The sequence below is a fragment of the Acomys minous genome (genome assembly GCF_964271855.1).
Source record: "Acomys minous genome assembly, chromosome: 6".
NCBI lineage: Eukaryota > Metazoa > Chordata > Mammalia > Rodentia > Muridae > Acomys > Acomys minous.
Genome location: NC_140487.1, coordinates 89,557,688 through 89,577,149, shown reverse-complemented (window position 1 = coordinate 89,577,149; position 19,462 = coordinate 89,557,688). Strand labels below are relative to the sequence as shown.

Genomic DNA, 19,462 nt, shown 5'->3' with positions numbered 1-19,462 from the left:
TTCTCTCATTAAGTTAGAGAAAAGTTCTGTTTTCCAACTTAGCTCAGTCAAAGTTTGCTCAGTATTTAGAAATTATGCTAGTTCCATGCCACTTAAAGTGTGGTCCTCGGACCTGAGAGCCTGTTATAAATGCAGATTCTCTGGCAGAAGGCAAATTTAAGTAGAACTTAGGTAGATCCCAGGATGAACCACAGATCCTTTAAGGTCCGAGGCACACTGCCTTAGGTGGTAAGCCAGAAGATGTGGCATTTCGTGTGACATCGAGACATGCTGCTGTCTGTTATTTATGAGATTGCCTGTAGCTTGTTAGGACAAAGGGTCACCATTTGCAAAGCATCCGGTGGTGGACATCAGGCAGGCTGTGTGGGGACGGCTGCGTCCTCTCACTTTGTCCTCTCTATGTTGAGCAGAGAGCACCATCCTCCTTTCACAGATGATTCAGGCAAGGCTCGGTGAGACTGAGTAACCTGAAAACAAACAAACAAACAAACAGCAAGTCTCCAGTAGGTCTGAATCGCGCATCAGGGTCCCTCCACTGAGGTCGGCTTGACTACTGCGTTAAGGAAGCACACCATCTGCTCTGAAAAGTCACAGCCAAACAAGAAAGAGCATCTTACGTTATTGAACTCACTCTTATTTAGAAGTAGCAAAGGCTTGACTTTCTATCTGAGAGGGAGCCTGACACAAAGGCTTTTCTCGTGCAGTGTAAAAAGAACATGATTTAGCCACAACCTACAAAAATAAAAAGCGCCTGCCTTATCATCATGACGTCACATTCAAACCCACCCTGAACTTTGTAGAACTAGGCGTCTCACCTATTTCCGAATGCGATCATTCCTTGGTGATCTACTGTCTGTCTTTTTTCATTTTCTCACTAATTGAAAATTCATAATACCCAGCGAAACATCACCATCCATAAACTGACACTTCTAGAAAAAAAAATGCCCCCACTGATCCAGATGAATGAACAGTCCGATTCTTTTCCATTTCTCATTAACCCCTTTTTATTATTATATTAAATTACCACATCAGATGGGATAATTAAATTCAGAGCATAGAATGAGATTTAATTAACCAAGTTAAATATTAAGCCTCTAAGTCAGCCTGCACCTCAACAGTTGAACTCAAAAGGTCCCTTTAGCTTTCTCTAAATACAAGCCCCCCTCCCCTGGTTTGGTTTGTAAAGGAAAATGAGCATTTGAACAAATAGCTGTCCCCAGAAAATAGCACCGCTTCACAAACGTGTTTGTAGGGTCTAAAAGCTTTGCAGTTAGCCCTGGGATAGTTGCCATTCATTGGGGGTCACGCTGGTGTTGGGCCATGGAAAGATGCTATAGTCTTTCTCAATCATGCAGTTCATTCCTGCTCCCCAATAATAGATCTGTGCAGAAAGTTTCACAAATAGATGTTAAGTCTTTAAATAGGTTCTGAAGATGTCCTTAGAAGGACATTCCACACGTACACTCTTCCCAACATAGGCACACTGTGTCTGCTTAATGTGGAATAAAAAAAAAAATCATCTTGTCGCAGCTGTCCATCCCATTACCTTAAATCTCCCAGCAAATATAGTTTCCGTGGGTGTTTGTAGGGAGCTCTAGCAAATCGTAAGAATGCGGAGAGATTATTAAATTTCTTTTGAGGTCCAGGGTACATTATATTTTGCTTGGATGAAAAATTGCATGTCACAGAGGGCTGACAGCATTTACTTAGTGTTCTTTCTATTGAGAGATAGGAAGTGTGGTGTGTGTGTGTGTGTGTGTGTGTGTGTGTGTGTGTGTGTGTGTGTGTATGTGTGTGTGCTGTGTCTGTAGTCATACCATATGAGCACTGCTCAAATCAAAACATTACTTACCTCCATCACCCCAGACCATCACACATTGACCAGATGATGATTTCAGTGAAAAATTTTTATTTGAGTTCTGTTTAAATTCTTTTCAAAATCAATTGTTTGTTCATTTGTAAATATGATATTCAGCTCCCACAAGGAACAACAATTCAAAGTCATGTTGGGGCTAATACCTCTTAGATGACTTAAACATCTCAATCCGGCACAGAATTACCATTGCAATAGATAATCTTAGAACTTTCTACCCCTCTAAGCTGCACTGTAGGCCCTGCCCTTCCTGGACCTCACACATGAGAACAGGTAGAGGCACTGTGCATCTGTTTCTTAATGGCCGCACACATGTGAGCAGGTAGAGGCAGTGTATATTCATTTCATAATGAATGCACACATACAATATATATATATATACATACATATATATATATATATATGTATGTATATATATATCTCAATGGACACACACATGTGAGCAGGTAAGAGGCATGAAGTAAGAAGGTGCATTTTTCAACTTTCAAATGTGAATTCAAAATCCATGTCTGGCAGACAGAGGAAACGTGTTTTCTAAACGGAAGTCATTAAAATCTTAATTTAAGGCCATCCTGTCTGAATTTCTTCCCCAGCCTTAAAGAGAACTCAGGAACACTGCTGTATAATAAATACCCTCCACCCTCCACTGCTTTTTTTTTTCTTCTACCTGATGAGAGGAATAATAAAGGGAAATTACATTTTATTTCCATGAGCTAAAAGCAAGTTTAATATTGTCCAAAAATGACTTGTACCATTTCTTTATCTTATTAGCTTTTTGGCATATTAGGTAATAAGATAATTTCTCCTGGTGCAGTGTTTATGTAAGAACCGTATTTCTCCGTGTGCAGATCACTTACCGAAGTGTCTGTTAGCGGGAGAGAATGATGCGTAATCGGCACTTAAGATTAAAATAGATCTGAGAACACGAAAGTGTTCCTTCAATTAAAGGAACAGAATTGCTCTAGACTCATCTCTTTTGTTTCTGCCACAGACTGAAAACTGGCTTAAAATCACCCAACCCCAGGTTAATTACCAGAAGGTGTTCTATGCAAATTCAGCTTAATCTACTGGTGGTTCAAATTCAAAGTCGATTCACATGACTCGCCGGGATGCCTTGTAATTAGTTCAGACACTCTCCAACAAAGTCTTTGAGATGTAAACACTTGTTTCTGTGGTCAGGACCAGTATGTTGAAAGCCTTTGCAGTTCCCACTACTAAGGTGCCTGTTCTAGAGAAAGGCTTCACCTTCCATTTTACACTGAAGGAAGTCTCAGAGATCAGATATCTTGTGCAAGTAGGTGGCAAAGCAAGAATTCAAACCTGGGTCTGCCTAGTCCTTGATATTATACCACTCTGCCTCTGAGCCAATTTCTTCTTCACAGGAGCCAAAACAATTACCAAATGGCCCTCTCAATTACCAAATGAGTCCAGTTATGCAAGGAACATGGGAAATCCCGCTAAGGCACTGGGCCTCCTTGGATCTTTAATAGAAAAATGCATCCCATAACATGTTTTACAGACAAATTGATAAAGAGAACCTGACAGTGATACTTTTAAAGTCCTATTGTTCAATGGTGATTTAAAAATAAATTTGGATTGTCAGGTTTGTGCTAATTACCAAAAGTTATTGAAATACAAAGCAGTTGAGGATGAAAGTGGAATGTGGGGCTATTGCTGTGTCCTCCAGAGTCAACGCTGTGACTCACATGACTCCAGGAAAAGAGAAGGAACCACCTCCTTTGAGCCCTTTTCCTTTTTTTTAAATTTTAATTTATTATAATTTATTCAGATTACATCCCGATTGTCATCCTCTCACTTGTATCTTCCCATTCCCCCCTTCCCTCCCTCTTCTGCCCGATTCCCCTCCCCTAGACAGAAAAGGATCTCTTCCTCCACCATATGACCTCAGCCTATCAGGTCTCATCCAGACAGCCTGCTTCCCCTTCCTCTGTGTAGACCTCTCCACCAAAGGGAAGTGATCAAATAGGGGGCCATGTCAGAGGCAGTCCTCACTCTCCCCAAAACCGTGGACAATGAACTGTTCATTGGCTAGATCTGAACAGGAGGTCTAGGTTTACTGCATGCATTGCCCTTGGTTGGTGCAACAGTTTGTGCAGACCCCCTGGGTCCAGATCCGCCAGCCTTGGTGGTCCCCTTGTGGGGCTCCTAAACCATATGGGTCTCACTGCTGGACTCCAGGTGAGAGTGGTATAGAAGAATGGGAGGGGGGTGCGGTGTATGGAAGGAGCCCTTTCCTTAGAGTCTAAATCCCACGCCTAAGTCTCCTTCATAACTTAGTCACTCCTAAACACCTGTTAGCAGCAGCTCTTGACTTCCGGGATGCACTCAGACCATCGCAGTGGTGACATGAAAGTAAACAGTGACAGGAAGTGTAATGGCCCCCAATTGCAGTCAGGATGTAAAGTTAATTAGTTAATTAAAACATAAAAACACCAAGTCCTTCTAGTTGCCCTTCAGAGTGGCCCCGCCTGTCTCCACAGGATGCATCTGGTAAGCTCTCCTTTCATTAACACTACTACTCCTGAATTCTTAGAGCATTACTAAGGGATGCACAGCTGAATCTTCATTTAATATCTGACAAAAATGGGCTCAAAGAAACCTAGCTTCAATCTAATATCCTTCCACTAAAACATATTAGTGCCCTTTAATATAGCCCTCCTTTTTCTTGACCACTCACCAAGGACTGAGATTCACCTGGGTAGGTGTTAAGGCGAACACTGCTGAGGCCTAGTCAGGTCCATGCTAGAATCCTTACTCTAAATTGCCACGGGCCAGGCACTGTAGCAGGGGCATGGTGAGCAGTCACGGCCAGACTGCTCTTCTCTTGTACCTATTGTGTGAGTGACACCTCACCAGATCATGAGAGAAAACAATACAGAATATAAATTTGGAGCTTGGTACAAAGATGTGTGGGGCAATGATGTGTTCTCTGTCTGTGCCAGAGGGAGAATTGCAGAACATTTTGAAGATTTCAGAGGAGGAGGAGGAGGAGGAGGAGGAGGAGGAGGAGGAGGAGGAATACTCTGGAATCCAGGAAAGAAGGACAGTGTAAGTCACACCATTGTCCCACTGAGCTTGGGAGAGCCCTAGGAAATCAGTTCACCTCTGCACTCCTCTCCACATGACTAGCTGTTATCTCATTCCACATCCATAAGGGTTCCTCCCCTTAAAAAGCCATTCTTCCACACCCAAGCCCCATTTCACTCAAAGTATACACAATGTGCATTCTAAGAAACTTTTTTCTTTTTTTTTTTCTTTTTTTAAAGATTTATTTATTTATTATGTATGTATACAGATCTCATTATAGATGGTTGTGAGCCAATATGTGGTTCCTGGGAATTGAACTTATGACCTTTGGAAGAGCAGTCAGTACCCTTAACCTCTGAGCCATCTCTCCAGCCCATAAGAAACTTTCTTGACCCTAGATTGGGCTAGGGATTCCTTGCTGATTCTGTGTGTCACAGCGTTCCTTGTGTAGCAAATTAGACTGCTGGAGGCATGCCTCCCTGGGAGCAGAGCAGCAGGCAGGGACTACCTTAGAAGAACCCGGAGGCACGCAGAGTATATGGGGCCCATACCGAAGATACAGGGTGTGCAGGGAGCACAGAGGAAGCAGCAGTCGATTTCAGCCACAGTGGGATGTGGCAAACTCACTGTGTAATAGAAAAAGGCATGCTGACCAATTGATAACTAATCAATTGGAAAACCAAGTGATAACAAATCAACGGATAACCAATTGATGTGCTCTTCCTGGAGAAGACTATGTCTTCTGCCCTCAGCATTTCTTGGCTGACTATAGTTCTTTATCTAGCTAGGGCCGAGGCCTCAGGAGCTTTTCCCTTCCACTTTGGCAAGTCAATTGGTACCATCTTTATTCAGGTCATGTTTAGGCAGCCATGTGGTGAGATTTCATGGGCTTGGCTTCTGACATGAGGCACAATCTCCACAGCAAATTTCTTCTTACTCTTACAATCTCTCTGGCCCAACTTCTGAAATGATCCACAAGCCTTAGGTGCAGCGGTTATAGCATAGACTGGCCTACACTGTTCTGCATTTTGATTGGTAGTGGTTTTCTGGATGGTCTTCATTTTTTGCAAAGAGGAGTTTCTTTGATGAGGGGTGAGGACCACACTTATCTGTGAGTATGAGACTAAACATTTAGAATGTAGCTAGGAGTTATTCTGGCTTAGTAAAGTGATGGGTAATTAGCAAGATTTCCAGTACCAGGCATGATTTCCCTCTTGTTGATCCGGCCCTAAATTCAATTAGAGAGTTGTTGGTTACCTCCAAGTTGTGTTTGCCAGTTCCTAGGCATCACAGCTGGAAAAGACTATTGGTTGCCTTGCTCCTTTGGAAGCTTGCATGATGCCTTCTGGGTCTATGAAAGCTCTTCCTCAGGGAAGAGGCATTCCTGTTAGATCCAGCTTAGTCTTTTGCCCACCTTTGGCATAACAAGGACAGTCCAACCATGCAGCTGCTGTAGGATCTTTAAGGATATGGTATCACTTATATTATCACTATGACTTGACATAAACAAATTATGGAAAAGAAAGGTTCGCTTTGGCTCATAGTTTTGGAGACTTCAATGACAGTTCTTGCCTCCAGTGGCCTTAGGCCCATTGTGGGACAAAACGTCATGTTGATAAGAGCATTTTGCAGGGATCAGAGTGAAGTCAGAAAGGGTCAGGACAATACACACCTTTCAAAGATCAAAGCGAGTCTTCTCCGGAAATGTTCATGGACATATATTCATAAGTATTACCAATCTCCTAAGTGGTTTGTAACTTAATCAGATAAACAGTTAATCATTGTATGGGGAAGTGGCTCAGTGCTTAAAGTGCTTGCCACACAGCATTTCCAGAGCCCATGCAAACATCAAGTAGGTGTAAAAGCCTGCCTGCAATCCCAGCCTCTGAAGGATGAGACAGGAAGTTCCCATGCCAAGATGGCTATTCACACTACCTGTTTTGGAAAGCTTTGGGCTTTATTGAAAATCCCTTACTCAAAAAAGGTAGACGGACAATAAAAATAAGTCTCAACCTCAGGCTTTTCCATATGTGCATCCATACCCACCCATTCACATAAACATGCAGACATGAAAACATGTGTACATATATGATGCACACAGACTATGATTGTGCATAATAAAATAGCTTGGTATTTACCATTAGGGACCAGGGCAGATCAGGCCAAGAAGAGCTTTACAATATGCTTACAAATAATGTTCTTTTTTATATATAACAACCAATTTTCTTTAACTTCAAACCATTTACTCAGTATAGTCTTTTCTCACTTATGATAACGTTTTCTTTCAGGAATCTTCTTCTCTGCTTTGTAATCTTGTTTCTTATCCTCTAATGTTTAGAAATGCTTGAACCTCAAATATGAACAATCCAAGTTCTTGTTTGTTTGTTTGTTTGTTTGTTTTTCAAGACAGAGTTTCTCTGTGTAACAGCCCTGGCTGTCCTATACTCACTTTGTAGACAAAGCTGGTCTCGAACTCACAGAGATCCACTTGTCTCTGCTTCCCGAGTGCTGGGATTAAAGTCGTGCATCATCATGCCTGGCCAATCCAAATTCTTAGTCACTAGGTATACACCAAACTAGAATGTATCTGTACAAGGTGGATGTGGTGGTTTGAAAGAGAATATGCCACCATGGGCTCATATATTTGAATGCATAGTCCCCAGTTGGTGGAACTGTTTGAGAAGGATTAGGAGGTGTGGCCTTATTGGAAGAGGTGTGTCACTGGGGGTAGGTTTTGAGGTTCCAAAATCCCATGCCATCTGGCTCTCTCTGCCTCCTACTTGCTGTTAAGGATGTACACTCTCAGCTTCTGCTCCAGCTTTGTCTAAGTCATTTTGACCAGGTAAATTTTGGAGGAGACAAGTCATCTTGGTGTTTTTATGCTTTGTCTTTCTTCTGGGATTTGCCCATGTAGGGGTTAGATCATTGGTCAAGATTTGCTGTTGTTGTTGTTGCTGAGGATGCCGCTGTTCTTTTGATCTCGGTTTGAAATTCCTGTTACCTCTCCGCTTTCAGTGCACATGTTTGCCATGTCCAGGAGAGACTAGGTGGTGACACATTTGCGGTAATATTCTTGTCTGTAACACTGCTGTTCCAGCAACCAGGTTCTATCTCCAGGCTGCCGCTATAGATTAGTACAGTCTGCAGCAATGACCACTGCCCTGCAGAGTAGGTAGGCTACTCTATGACTACAGAGTAGCAGGTGACTACAAACCACACTTGTTAAGTATGGCCAGGTTTAGGGTAAAAAGGGACACTGATAACACTACATGTTCTAATGTGTTAGTATGAGTGGAAAGGAGACGACAAAGAGGTCACAGTGAGACTAGTGAAATGAACATTCCTGGAGGTAAGAATAATTGAGACAATGAAAACCTTGGGTTGCATGTGAAGGGTTTGGTTAACAGCCAACCAAAGAGGGGAGATAAAGTATATAGGCCTGTAAGGTCTATATATATATAAAGTATATATACCTATGCCAAGTCAGACTCTGGGTTTTGGGAGAATAATAGAAAGAGGAATGAGTCCAGGAGAGGGAGACGAGTGAAATGAAACAGAAAAAGAAACGAGAAAAAGCAAAGGAAACAGTAAAAGGTAGGAAGAATGAGGAAATAGCATTGGCCTGCTACAAGGATCTACTGTTATGAATAAGAGATAGCTGTGGGGAAGGAAGGGAAACCCCATGGAGGTGTAAGATTCTCTGGCAGATGAGCAAGAGCTGCCGTAGGGAGCGAGGGCTAGGTGGACATGTAAGGTAATGGACTCTGCAGCTTGAACTTTGTCTTAAGTCTCCCCAGCAGATCGCTAGCTGCTTTATCTCCCTGATCCTCCGTCCTCCTCTGGGCTGTGCACCGTGTTGATTTTTTACCAGTCACTCTCTTTCTCTTGTGTGTGTAGACTTTTTTTCTCTGAGCTGTGTGGTTCGGGAGGCAAACTCCACCCAGCCACACTTGGGTTCCAACCAGGTTGAGAGCAGAGCGGCTGGTGACTGGGTGGTGCCCAAAGCACTGTTTAGGGGATTTTGTTTAGCTCTGCTTTCCTCAATCGGATGCTAAGGGTAGCCCTAGCTGTCACTGCTGGCAACTCCTTCTATGAAATCCCTGCCACCGAAGCTTTTGTAGGGTTCCTGCTAGCCCAGTTTGCCTGGGGTACAGTGCGGCGGCGGCGGCGGCGGCGGCGGCAGAGGCATGAGCAGTGTTGGTTGCAGTCTCAGCAGCAATGCCAATCTGACCACAGGGAAAGTTCATGGATCCAGTAGATTCATGGACTGGAGAGGTAGCCAATAGGGTTACACAATATCCGGTCCCCCCCCCCCCCCGCCACACACACACACTTTGTTTCCTGATCTATAATCAGACACTCAAATGTAGTTTCTAGTCCATCCTCTTACCTGGAATGTCCCTTGGAGCAAGTTTCACTCCTCATCGCTTCTGACAGGATTACTTTGAGCCAATCACTCTCTTCTTAAAATGCCTTCTTCCGTCACCTGCCAGGATTCCACCCCACCTTTCTGGCCGCCCCTGTTTCCTTCCCTCTATATGATGGAGGCAGAGGTCAGGGTTCTCTTGCTTAAGTCCATCATTCGCCATGGTCACATACTTGGTGCCACAGGAAGTGTTTGCGCTGTTCCCAGCCGCTCTCCTGAACTCTGGAAACACCGGTGCTATTGCTTAGTTGACATATCCACTTAACTGATTTTTGTTTGTTTGTTTTTTGAGACAAGGTTTGTCTGTATAGCCCTGGCTGTCCTGGACTCAGTTTGTAGACCAGGCTGGACTCCAACTCACAGCGATCCATACCTGCCTCTGACTACCTGAGTACTGGAATTTAAGGTGTACATCACCACGCCAGGCTGGATATCTCACTTTTAACTTGCCAAAAAGAATCAAAAAATCTATTTTTGGCCTCCAAACAATGTTCTCATCGTCATCTCAGCTAAAGGTAACACCATTTTTCCAGATATTCAAGCAAAACCCTTGGAATGACACGCTTAAAAAAAAAAAAGAAAGAAAGAAAGAAAGAAAGAAAGAAAGAAAGAAAAATCTCAGATAAAAATTCACTGTGGAGCAATTTGTGTCTATTTTTCAAATTACTGTAACTTCATTTTCTGGAAAAGAATCAGTCCCTTGGTGGTGTTCAATAAGTGTTTTCTAAAGAAAGGAAAATTTTTTAATTAAATTAATCGAATAGTGGGGGTATCAATTCATTAAACAAGTAAAACAATTATAAATTTTGGTGAAGGCTAAGAAGTAAGGTGTTGAGTTCCACTTAGGCAGGGTAGAAAAATATTTTCCTGTGAAGTATGACTTTGAAGTCAGACCGGGAGGATCATAAGGAGCTATCACGCCAAGTGACAGGAAGAAAGGATTGACATGAAGACCCACAGTACCCAAGAGTTTAACAGCTTCTAGGGGGCAACAGATGCCCAGATGGACAAAAAGAAGCGTAAGAGAAAGAAGCAGGGAGCACCGGTGAGTGAGCGGAGGCCAGAGCCGTCAGACCTCTGTATCTGTGTATGTTTCATTAAAGGGTCTCTGGCTTCATTCGTCATATCAACTTTTTGAATAGGGAATGTGGAGTGATGACAAAACCTGGGGATTTGGATCCTTCTTCTTCCTGGCTTAAAAACTAGGCAACTGTCCTGGCTAGTTCTCATGTCAGCTCTACAGAAGCTGAAGTCACTTGAGAGGAGGGATTTGCAATTGAGAAACTGCCTTAAGATTTGCCTGTTTTGGGGGCTGGAGAGATGGCTCCATGGTTAAGAGCACCGGTTGCCCTCTTCCAGAGGTCCCAAGTTCAATTCCCAGGAATTCACAACCATCTGTAATGGAATGTAATTCCCTCTTCTGGAACATTCATGTACATAAAATCAATTAATTAATCAATCAGTTAATTAATTAAAGATCTGCCTGTATGCACACCTGTGGTGCATCTTCCTGATTGATCATCATTGTGGGTGATGCCATCGGCTGAGCTAGTGGTCCTGGGTGCCATAAGGAAGTATAGACTGATCAGGCCATGAGGAGCAAGCTGTAAGCAGCACTCCTCCAGCTCAGTGAATAGAACGAGGAGAAACTCTGGGCTAGCAAGAGCCTGGTGACTTCCAAACAGTGCCCCTCCCACCGGGGGTCACATATCAGATATCCTGCATATCAGATATTTACAGTACAATTCATAACAGTAGCGAAATTACAGTTATGAAGTAGCACTGAAGTAGTTGTATGGTTGGGGGATCACCCTAGAATGAAGAACTTTATTAAAGGGGCGCAGCCTTAGGAAGGTTGAGAACCACTGCTCTAGTGAAATATTCACAGAAACAGTGGAGAAGGAAGGTGTTTCCAAGTCCAGGGAGCAGCGCCAACATGCAACTAGACCTGCCCAGGGTTAAGTGTTTGGGGAGTGAATGCCAAGACGACCCTGGTGGCCAGTGGAAAACTCCCAGAGGTAAAGGACATTAGTAAGGGTGAGCACCATAACCAGCAGGAAGAGTCAGGAAATTTCAGTAGCACCTGGCCATGTGGGAGTCCTGGCAACTGGAGACAGCACTCCAGGACTCAGGCTGAAGACCAGAATGGGTCTCTGAAAAGAATGGTCCAAGAGCAAGGCATAGGAGGAAAGCAGTGTATGGAGAGGGTCACCAGCAGGACGGGGTGAGAGAGACCCATGCTGAGGTCTGGTTCCAGACCTGGACATTCATTCCAAGCCTTTCCTCTTAACGGAAGCGTGGACCCCAACATCCATTGCCTACCACTAAGCTCTGTCCTCTAAGCTCTAAGATTCATGAGGGCCAGAGCCATGCCTTCTCTGTCACTAAAGCCCGAACAATGTATTAAGCCCAAAGGAGAGATACCAGAAACACTTGGCAAATGGATTAACAAGTGGAAGGATGGACAGATGAAGAAACTATTACAAGATTAGTCCTAGGAATTGGACATAAATCCAGAAAAGGAAAAACAAATTTAAGATTAGTGAGCCATAAACTATTGGCTGAAACTGTGGCCAGCACTGGCAATAAAGAATTAAAGAGAGTGTGCATACTTACACACACACACACACACACACACACACACACACACACACACACACGGCAGAGGTGGGCATCTGGTATCCCCCTCCATTGCTTTCCACCCTATCTTTTGAGAGAGTCCCTCACCGAAGCCGGAGCTTACCATTTGAGCCAACAAGACCCCAAGATCTGCCTGCCTCCTCTCACTTACCACTTGAATTGTAAACGCACACCACTGCACCTGGGCTTTACGTGGATGCAGAGGAATCTGAACTCAGGTCCTCATACTTATGCAGCAAGCACTTTACTCACTGAGCCATCTCCCCACCCCCAAAGTTTGTTTTTTTAAACCACTTGAATACGAAAGATCTAATATACCAGAGGCTGGATAGCCTAGAGACATAAGGTAGAAATAAATCAATAAAATGACTTCTAATAATATTCTGCTATACTCATAGATTGGTGTCCAGCCCAATCATCATCAGAGAGGCTTCCTCTGGCAGCTGACGGAAACAGATGCAGACACCCACAGCCAAACATGAGAGAGAGAGAGAGAGAGAGAGAGAGAGAGAGAGAGAGAGACAGACAGACAGACAGACAGACAGACAGACAGACAGACAGACACAGAGAGACAGAGACAGAGAGACAGAGAGAGAGAGAGAGAGAGAGAGAGAGAGAGAGAGACAGAGAGAGAGAGACAGAGACAGAGAGACAGAGACAGAGACAGACAGAGACAGAGAGACAGAGAGAGACAGACAGACAGAGAGATAGAGAGAGAGAGAGAGAGAGAGAGAGAGAGAGAGAGAGAGAGAGCCCAAATTGGAAAGCATCATCAGGTTCCTCCCCTCTGTGCTCAAGGAGTCCCACAGAAGAGGGGGAAGAATTGTAGGAACCTGGGGAGTTGAGGAGAACACTGCCCACAGAATCAGCAAAGCAGGGCTCATAGAGACAGAAGTGGCAATCATAGAATCACAGAGCCTGCATGGGTCTACGCTAGATTCTTTGCACATGTGTTATGGCTCTTAGCTTGGTGTTTTTGTGGGACTCCAAATAATGGGAGCAGGAGCACCTCTGACTCTCTTGCCTGCCCTTAGGACCCTTTTCCTTCTACTAGGCTGCCTCACCTGGCCCTGACATGAGGGCTTATTGTGTCTTACTGTAACTTGTTATGCTATGTTTTGTTGACAGCTCTGGGAGGCCTGCTCTTTTCTGAAGAGAAGCAGAGCAGTGGATATGAGGGAGAGGGGAGATGGGGGGACATACTAGGAAGAGTAGAAGGAGAGGAAACTGTGACCGGGATGTATTGTATGAAAGAAGAATTTTTAAACATATCTAATACATGCTTCTACTTTGTACTGAAGCTAAGGGCAATGCCCCCAACCTTGGGTCTAATTCCCTCTTGTGGGCTGCTAAATCATGATGTGGGTGTTGCCTTTGACTATTTGTTTCCTTTACCACACACATCCAACTGAACAGTGAGACTCTCTCTATGGCCAGGTGTGTTGATGTGCACCTGTAGTCCCAGGAGGCCCAATTGAGTCTGGGAACTCAAGGTCACCTGGGAAACTGAGTAAGACTCTGAAAAAGAAGAAAAGAACCTACAGACTCCAAAGCTGTTTTGTGGAATAGCTACTCTTTTAAATTCTCTCTATGGGAGAGAATCCTACATGGAGATCTTAAATTCTATAAAAAGTGAATAAGTCAGCCGGAAGCTTCTGGGAGCCTATGGAGCAGGAGAGCCCAACCGTCAGCAGCACTCGGATCTTGTTGGGAACCTCCTCAGAAATTCTCTCTAGGGCAGTAGGTGGTGGCAGCATCTCCACAGTCCCTCAGAATGAACTCTGCTCAGAAACCCAAGCACTCTGATGGAAGATACCTATGAAAACCAGGTAGAAATGAACCACCAAGAAACCATTAAAGCAAGGTGATCAGAGAAAACGATCTGGTGGCACAACAGTTCTAATCATAGAAGAGGAAAGGTGGCAGACCCTCAGCTTCTTGTGGCTGGGGTATCATGCAATTTGTCTGGGTGTGGACATCAAAGTGACTGATGTGGCTCCAGAGTGAGTGATAGAACCTCCCATGTCTAGCCATTAATCAACAAACCACCTTCAACATCAATCCAGATCCGATGACTTCTTACCTCCTTTCCTACTACTTATCATTGTCATAGATTATAGATACAGCTAGATATAGATATAGATATAATAGATACAGATGAATGTTTAGCTGTGTGATGTCCTGAGATACAGAAAGAATTTCTGCTTGTTGTGCTGGTAAGTAAGCTCTATGAGGCTAAGACATTGATCTTGTTGACTAATATTTTTCCTTCCTTAGATAGGCAAAAATAAAATAAAATAAAGTAGCTAATATACAGCAGAGACCCAATAAGTAGATAGATTGATAGATGGGTGACTAAATGAATCAGAGATACTGGGTATGAGGTGAGTTTGTCCATAACTTGCAGTCTATATCAGCCATTATTGAGTCACTTATGTTACAGTAACAACTCCAAAGAACCCATGACTTGAAATGATGAACATTTATTTCTCATCAGGTAACCGTTGTGAATCACCAGAAAGGCCTTACTTATTGCCTTGGAGGACCCCAGGAGTAAGGTGGCTATATCTTAACACTAGAACAGAGGAAGAGTGTTGAATCATGCACTGGCTCCCACAGCTCCCTCTGTGTGTTATTTACTCTCACATAACTAACTAATGGTAGTCATATAGTCATACCACACACACAGAGGAGCAGGAAAGTACTGAAAAGGAGAAAGTAAGTGAAATCTGTAGATAACCCTATCATTACCACAGATGACTGGGGTACACCATGGAGAGAGATGGATGTGATACACAAATACTGCCAGTGGTAGTAGAATGATCTGAGGAATCTTCTGGAAGGTTTGTGGAAGGCTTTTTGGGGCATTTGGATCAGTTGTTTATATTCTCCTCCTCTCTTGTCTCACTTTTTCCTGACATCTTGCCTAGTTCCTCAAGGCTTCAGGTCAATACCATTTACTGAACTTTCTCTACTGAAATAGATAGGCTACTTGCGGCTGCGGTATCACCTCAACACCAAGCTCTGCCCTCCTCATAGAAGCTTGAGAGCACGGGCCCAGCTTCCATTACAATAAATGTTCTAAGGACCAGAGAAATGGATCTCTGGTTAAGAAGACTTGCTACTCTTGTGGAGGATGTAGGCTAAGTTCCCAGCACTCCCATGGCTGCTTACACCCTTCCTTAGCACCAGCTTTAGGGGATCTGGTACCCTTTGCTACCATCTATGGGCACCAGGCACTGAGACACATACAGTGCACTCATATAGATACAGACCGCTTATAAAAATAAAAATAAGCTAAGTTTTTAAAGTAATTATGAAAATAAAGTCTATGGGCTGCTGATATTTGACGATTTGCCTGCCTTTAATAACAGACCAGTGTTCCCACCCTCTCTCCATTTCCCCATCCCCATCTTAGCCAGTTACCATTTTTCATTGACTCCATCATTTTTAACAACTCCTAATGGCCGTGGCTGCCTTCTCCTAGCCCCACTCCTCACACGTGCACTGGCTTTCCTCTAAGCCAAGACTCAGGTGGTGCGGAAAGAGCGTAGGTGTGGGGTCAGACCTATGCTCACATCCTGACTGTACCATTTACTGGCCACAGAACAGCAGCTTTCCTTGCCCTATAAAACAGGAACAAAATATTAAACTCAATAGACTGCTGTGAGAGTTCAATGAGAAAGCACTAATCTCATCTAGTAGATAAAACAACTGTTCTTGTAGTGACTTTATGGCCAAGGGTCAGTCTCCCCACTAACTGAAAAGTCCCTGGAGATAAGGACCTGTATTGTGAAGGCGGATTCTTTGGACTCTGAACCTAGGGCAATAATTGGATGTTTGTTCTTAATCAACCTTTACTAATGAATATGAAGTATTTGTTAATAATATGTGCATGGATATAGACCCTGACATGGGCAAATACCACAGACACACCAAACCAAAGCTAGGCCCATCACCTCTGAGCCTGGCATGGAGCTGTCATCAGATTTCTACTTATCAAGGGTTGGACACATTTATTAAAATCTTTCAAAGTGACTTCCTTCCCAACTGGCCTTAAGGCTGCTCTGAATGACAAAGCTATGACATCTTTATCACGCAATTCCTAAAGCATTCTTCTTGAGTAATTATGTTTAAATATTTGCCTAATTTATCTTGAGCTTGGGCTTCATTACAAGGGATGTGAGTCTGAGTTGAGCTGGATTTAGATAGAGGAAGGACAGATAACATAGTACATTTTACTTGCTGAATGACTTTTTCCAGACACAGAACAGCTAGGAAATCAGTCTCGGTTTGCAAGGAAAGCAAGGCAGACAGACATGTATATGTACACAGAGAGAGAGAGAGAGAGAGAGAGAGAGAGAGAGAGAGAGAGAGAGAGAGAGAACTCTGTGGAAAAGAAGGTATATAGCAGGGCCTCACTCCAACTTCAAACTCTCAGGGTTGCTCAAAACTTTTTTTAAACTTGCAGGTGAACATTTTCTTAATAATTTTTATTTTTTATACACGTCTATATTAACGTTCAATACTTCTAAAACCAAGGCCACCTCTCTAGTCTCCAGCCTTGTTACTCACCCCCTACCAGTTGCCACCGCACCACTACTGGGCCTTGTGGCTTCTCCAGCTGCTCTCTTGACTGGAGCCCAATTTTATTTCTTCTGTTCAGTGGCCTACATTGGGTTTGTCTGATCCCTCAACCAACAAAATCTATGAGACTTTCTATGTACCCTCATAGATGAGAAAAATAAAGCAGTTAACGAAACAAAATAAATTCTGACCTAAGTAGGAAACAGAAAATAAAAATAACTACAAAAAATAAGTCTTTTTAGATTCTGTTAATTGCTTGCTGTATTTGCTTGGTTTTGGATTTTGTTTTTGGTTTGTGTTGTTGTTTTAGGACTGGCAGGTGAAGAACAAAACAAAATTTGTTCTTGAATCTGGGCATGGTTCTGGTTTGGGTTTTGGGCTTTGTGCATGTATACAGTCGTTGGGGGGGGGGGCAGTAGAGCCCATGCATATGTCATTGTGTGCAAATGTGGAGGGAAGTGGACAAGCTTGGGTTTCAGTCCACACCATCCACCTTGTTTAAGACAAGGTCCCTTTGTTTTTTTTTTTTTTTCCCTCTATATGGCAGGCCAGCTGGCCTACAAGCTTCCTGGAGATCCTCCTGCCTCATCTCCCATCTCAGCATGAGAGTCCTGAGGTTACAGACATGCTGTACTGTGCCTGGCAATTCAGACACAGGCCTTCAAACTTACGGAGCACGCACTTTGCTCATTAGTCCATCTCTCCAGCCCTGGCACCTATGATTTTAAAAAGCATCTTTCTTTGACCCTCTAAAGAGTCAAGGAAGGCACACTATTGCGTGGAGGCTCTTATCTGACATTTATAGTACTTGTCTTCCAACTAGATAAAGACTTGCCTGAGGGAAGAGGTGGGGTTTGAGTCACAAATGGGTACAAGAGAAGATGTAGGGAATGAGAAGGATGGTACCAAGTTTGGCCTCTCCTTCTGCTATCTCCTAGTTGGAAACAATTCTTGGTACTTCAACTACTTCCCGTCCATCAGTGACCTGTCCTTGCATTACACCAGAGAAGTGTAATGAGGATAAAAATCTCTTTGAGTTGAGATCCACCAAGACATTGCAACATCCTAGAGAGAAACGTGGCTATTTCCTAGCCAATCTCTGTGACAGTAATTATTGCAAAAGTCATTTCCCAGTGAGGACGTTCTATGGACAGGAACCATGCCAGGCTCTCTTCCCAGAATATCTTTTGTAGACAGTAAAAGTTCTGCTTGGTAGTCCTCTCAGCACCAGTAACTATGTGAAGGTACATGGAAATTGCTAGCTGCTATCAAATATTACCGTGTCTAAAACTACCGTTTTCCCCTGCATTAGAACAATCTGAACATTGTTAGGCAAAGACATCTAAGCAATTTTAAAATTATTTGAGTCATGACAGAGAGACTCACAACTGAAATATTTACCTTTCAATTTCAGGTGAGGATGTTCCAGGAGATGGGAGATGTGACAAGCTCCCGAGTCGTGTGAACATCAAAGAAAGGTTCCCCTGACAAGTCACGTGCAGAGAGACAGGAATTACTGATTAAGAAAAGGATTAATTTTATCTACCAAGTAGCTCTTCTGGGGAAAAAAAAATCTCTGTACTTAGAGGATGCTGGGGCTGGGAGGGCATTTTCAAGGTTCCTGTTTACTCCCTTTGTTTGTCTATGGGGACACAGAGGCCCTGAGATCAGCTATGCTTGCTAATTGTTCAGCCTGCCTCCACCCATCCACCCCTTACATTGTAAATTTTGTTGGATGAACAAATGCATAAAAGTGAAGGGATGTTTGTATCTTGGTTCATCCATTTATCTGACAAACACTTACTAAGAGTCCACTACTCTCCAGGCACTCTTCCAGTCCCTGGGGACTGCTGTAGACAAAGCACTTGAGAAGCGCTGCCCTCTTGGAACCCCCATTCTAGAGAAAGGGATGAGAACCAGTACACAGACCGTTGAACTGCCATAATGTTAGAGAGAAGAATAAATCGGGAAAGGGGGCCCACGTTGAAGAAGCACGTACAGTTTTGAGTGGGATGATCACAGACATTTTCAAAAGAAAGAGATCAAGCCCGGGGAATGTGCCATGTGGCTGTCTGGTCGGTGAGCATCAGATAGAAGGAACTAGCAGGTGTAAAGGCCTTCGTAGGTCAAAGAACACTCCGGGAGATTCTGGGGCTGGGACCACGTGAGTGTGATATGCTGCACGTCAGTCCAGAGAGGGAACAGGGGCCAGGGAAGAGTAGGGTGTATTCTGAAATGCCTCTGCCACCAATGAGTGTGTCCCCTCACACTAATCCCCCCACTTTCTCTCTGCTGTTCCCTTGCCATCTGGCTTCTGACTAAATGAGCTGCACTGACTGGAGATCAGAAAGAGGAAAGGGATATCCTCTCCTCTCCTTCTCTCTCTCTCTCTCTCTCTCTCTCTCTCTCTCTCTCTCTCTCTCTCCAAATATATATATATATATATATATATATTGTTGCCAGAATGTACATCTGTATGAGGTTGTCATATTCCCTGGGACTGGAGTTAGAGACAGTTGTGAGATGCCAGGCGGGTTCCGGGAATTGAACCCTGGTCCTCTGGATGAACACCTAGTGTTCCTAACCACTGAGCCATCTCTCCAGCTCCAACTCTCTTCCTTGGTTCTAATGGTAGCTCTTGCAGGGCCCACAGCTCCTGATGCTCCAGCTTCCACCAGAAAGGCCCAAGCCCTGATGGAGAGAAATTCTAGTTTGCGGCCCCATAGTAATTTGGTCTTCTCCCTTCGTCCTGCATCCCTTTATGAAGTAGCAGTCCTTGCGTTTGATAACCATGGGTTTGCCTCACCTTCCTTAGGATGCCCTTTCATCTCTTCTTACAACTCCATAACTAGTTCCCTGTACCAGCTGAATCACCAGGTGAATTAATT

General features: G+C 43.7%; 1 long non-coding RNA gene across 1 annotated transcript; it reads right to left on the bottom strand.

The window, feature by feature from the left end:
- Nucleotides 1-336: 336 nt before the first annotated feature.
- Nucleotides 337-18,458, bottom strand: LOC311599620. The gene is made up of 3 exons (XR_014779973.1): nucleotides 18,379-18,458; nucleotides 17,976-18,058; nucleotides 337-467 (listed from the first exon to the last, which is right to left on the bottom strand). It is a non-coding gene; the product is annotated as an uncharacterized lncRNA (long non-coding RNA).
- Nucleotides 18,459-19,462: the final 1,004 nt, after the last annotated feature.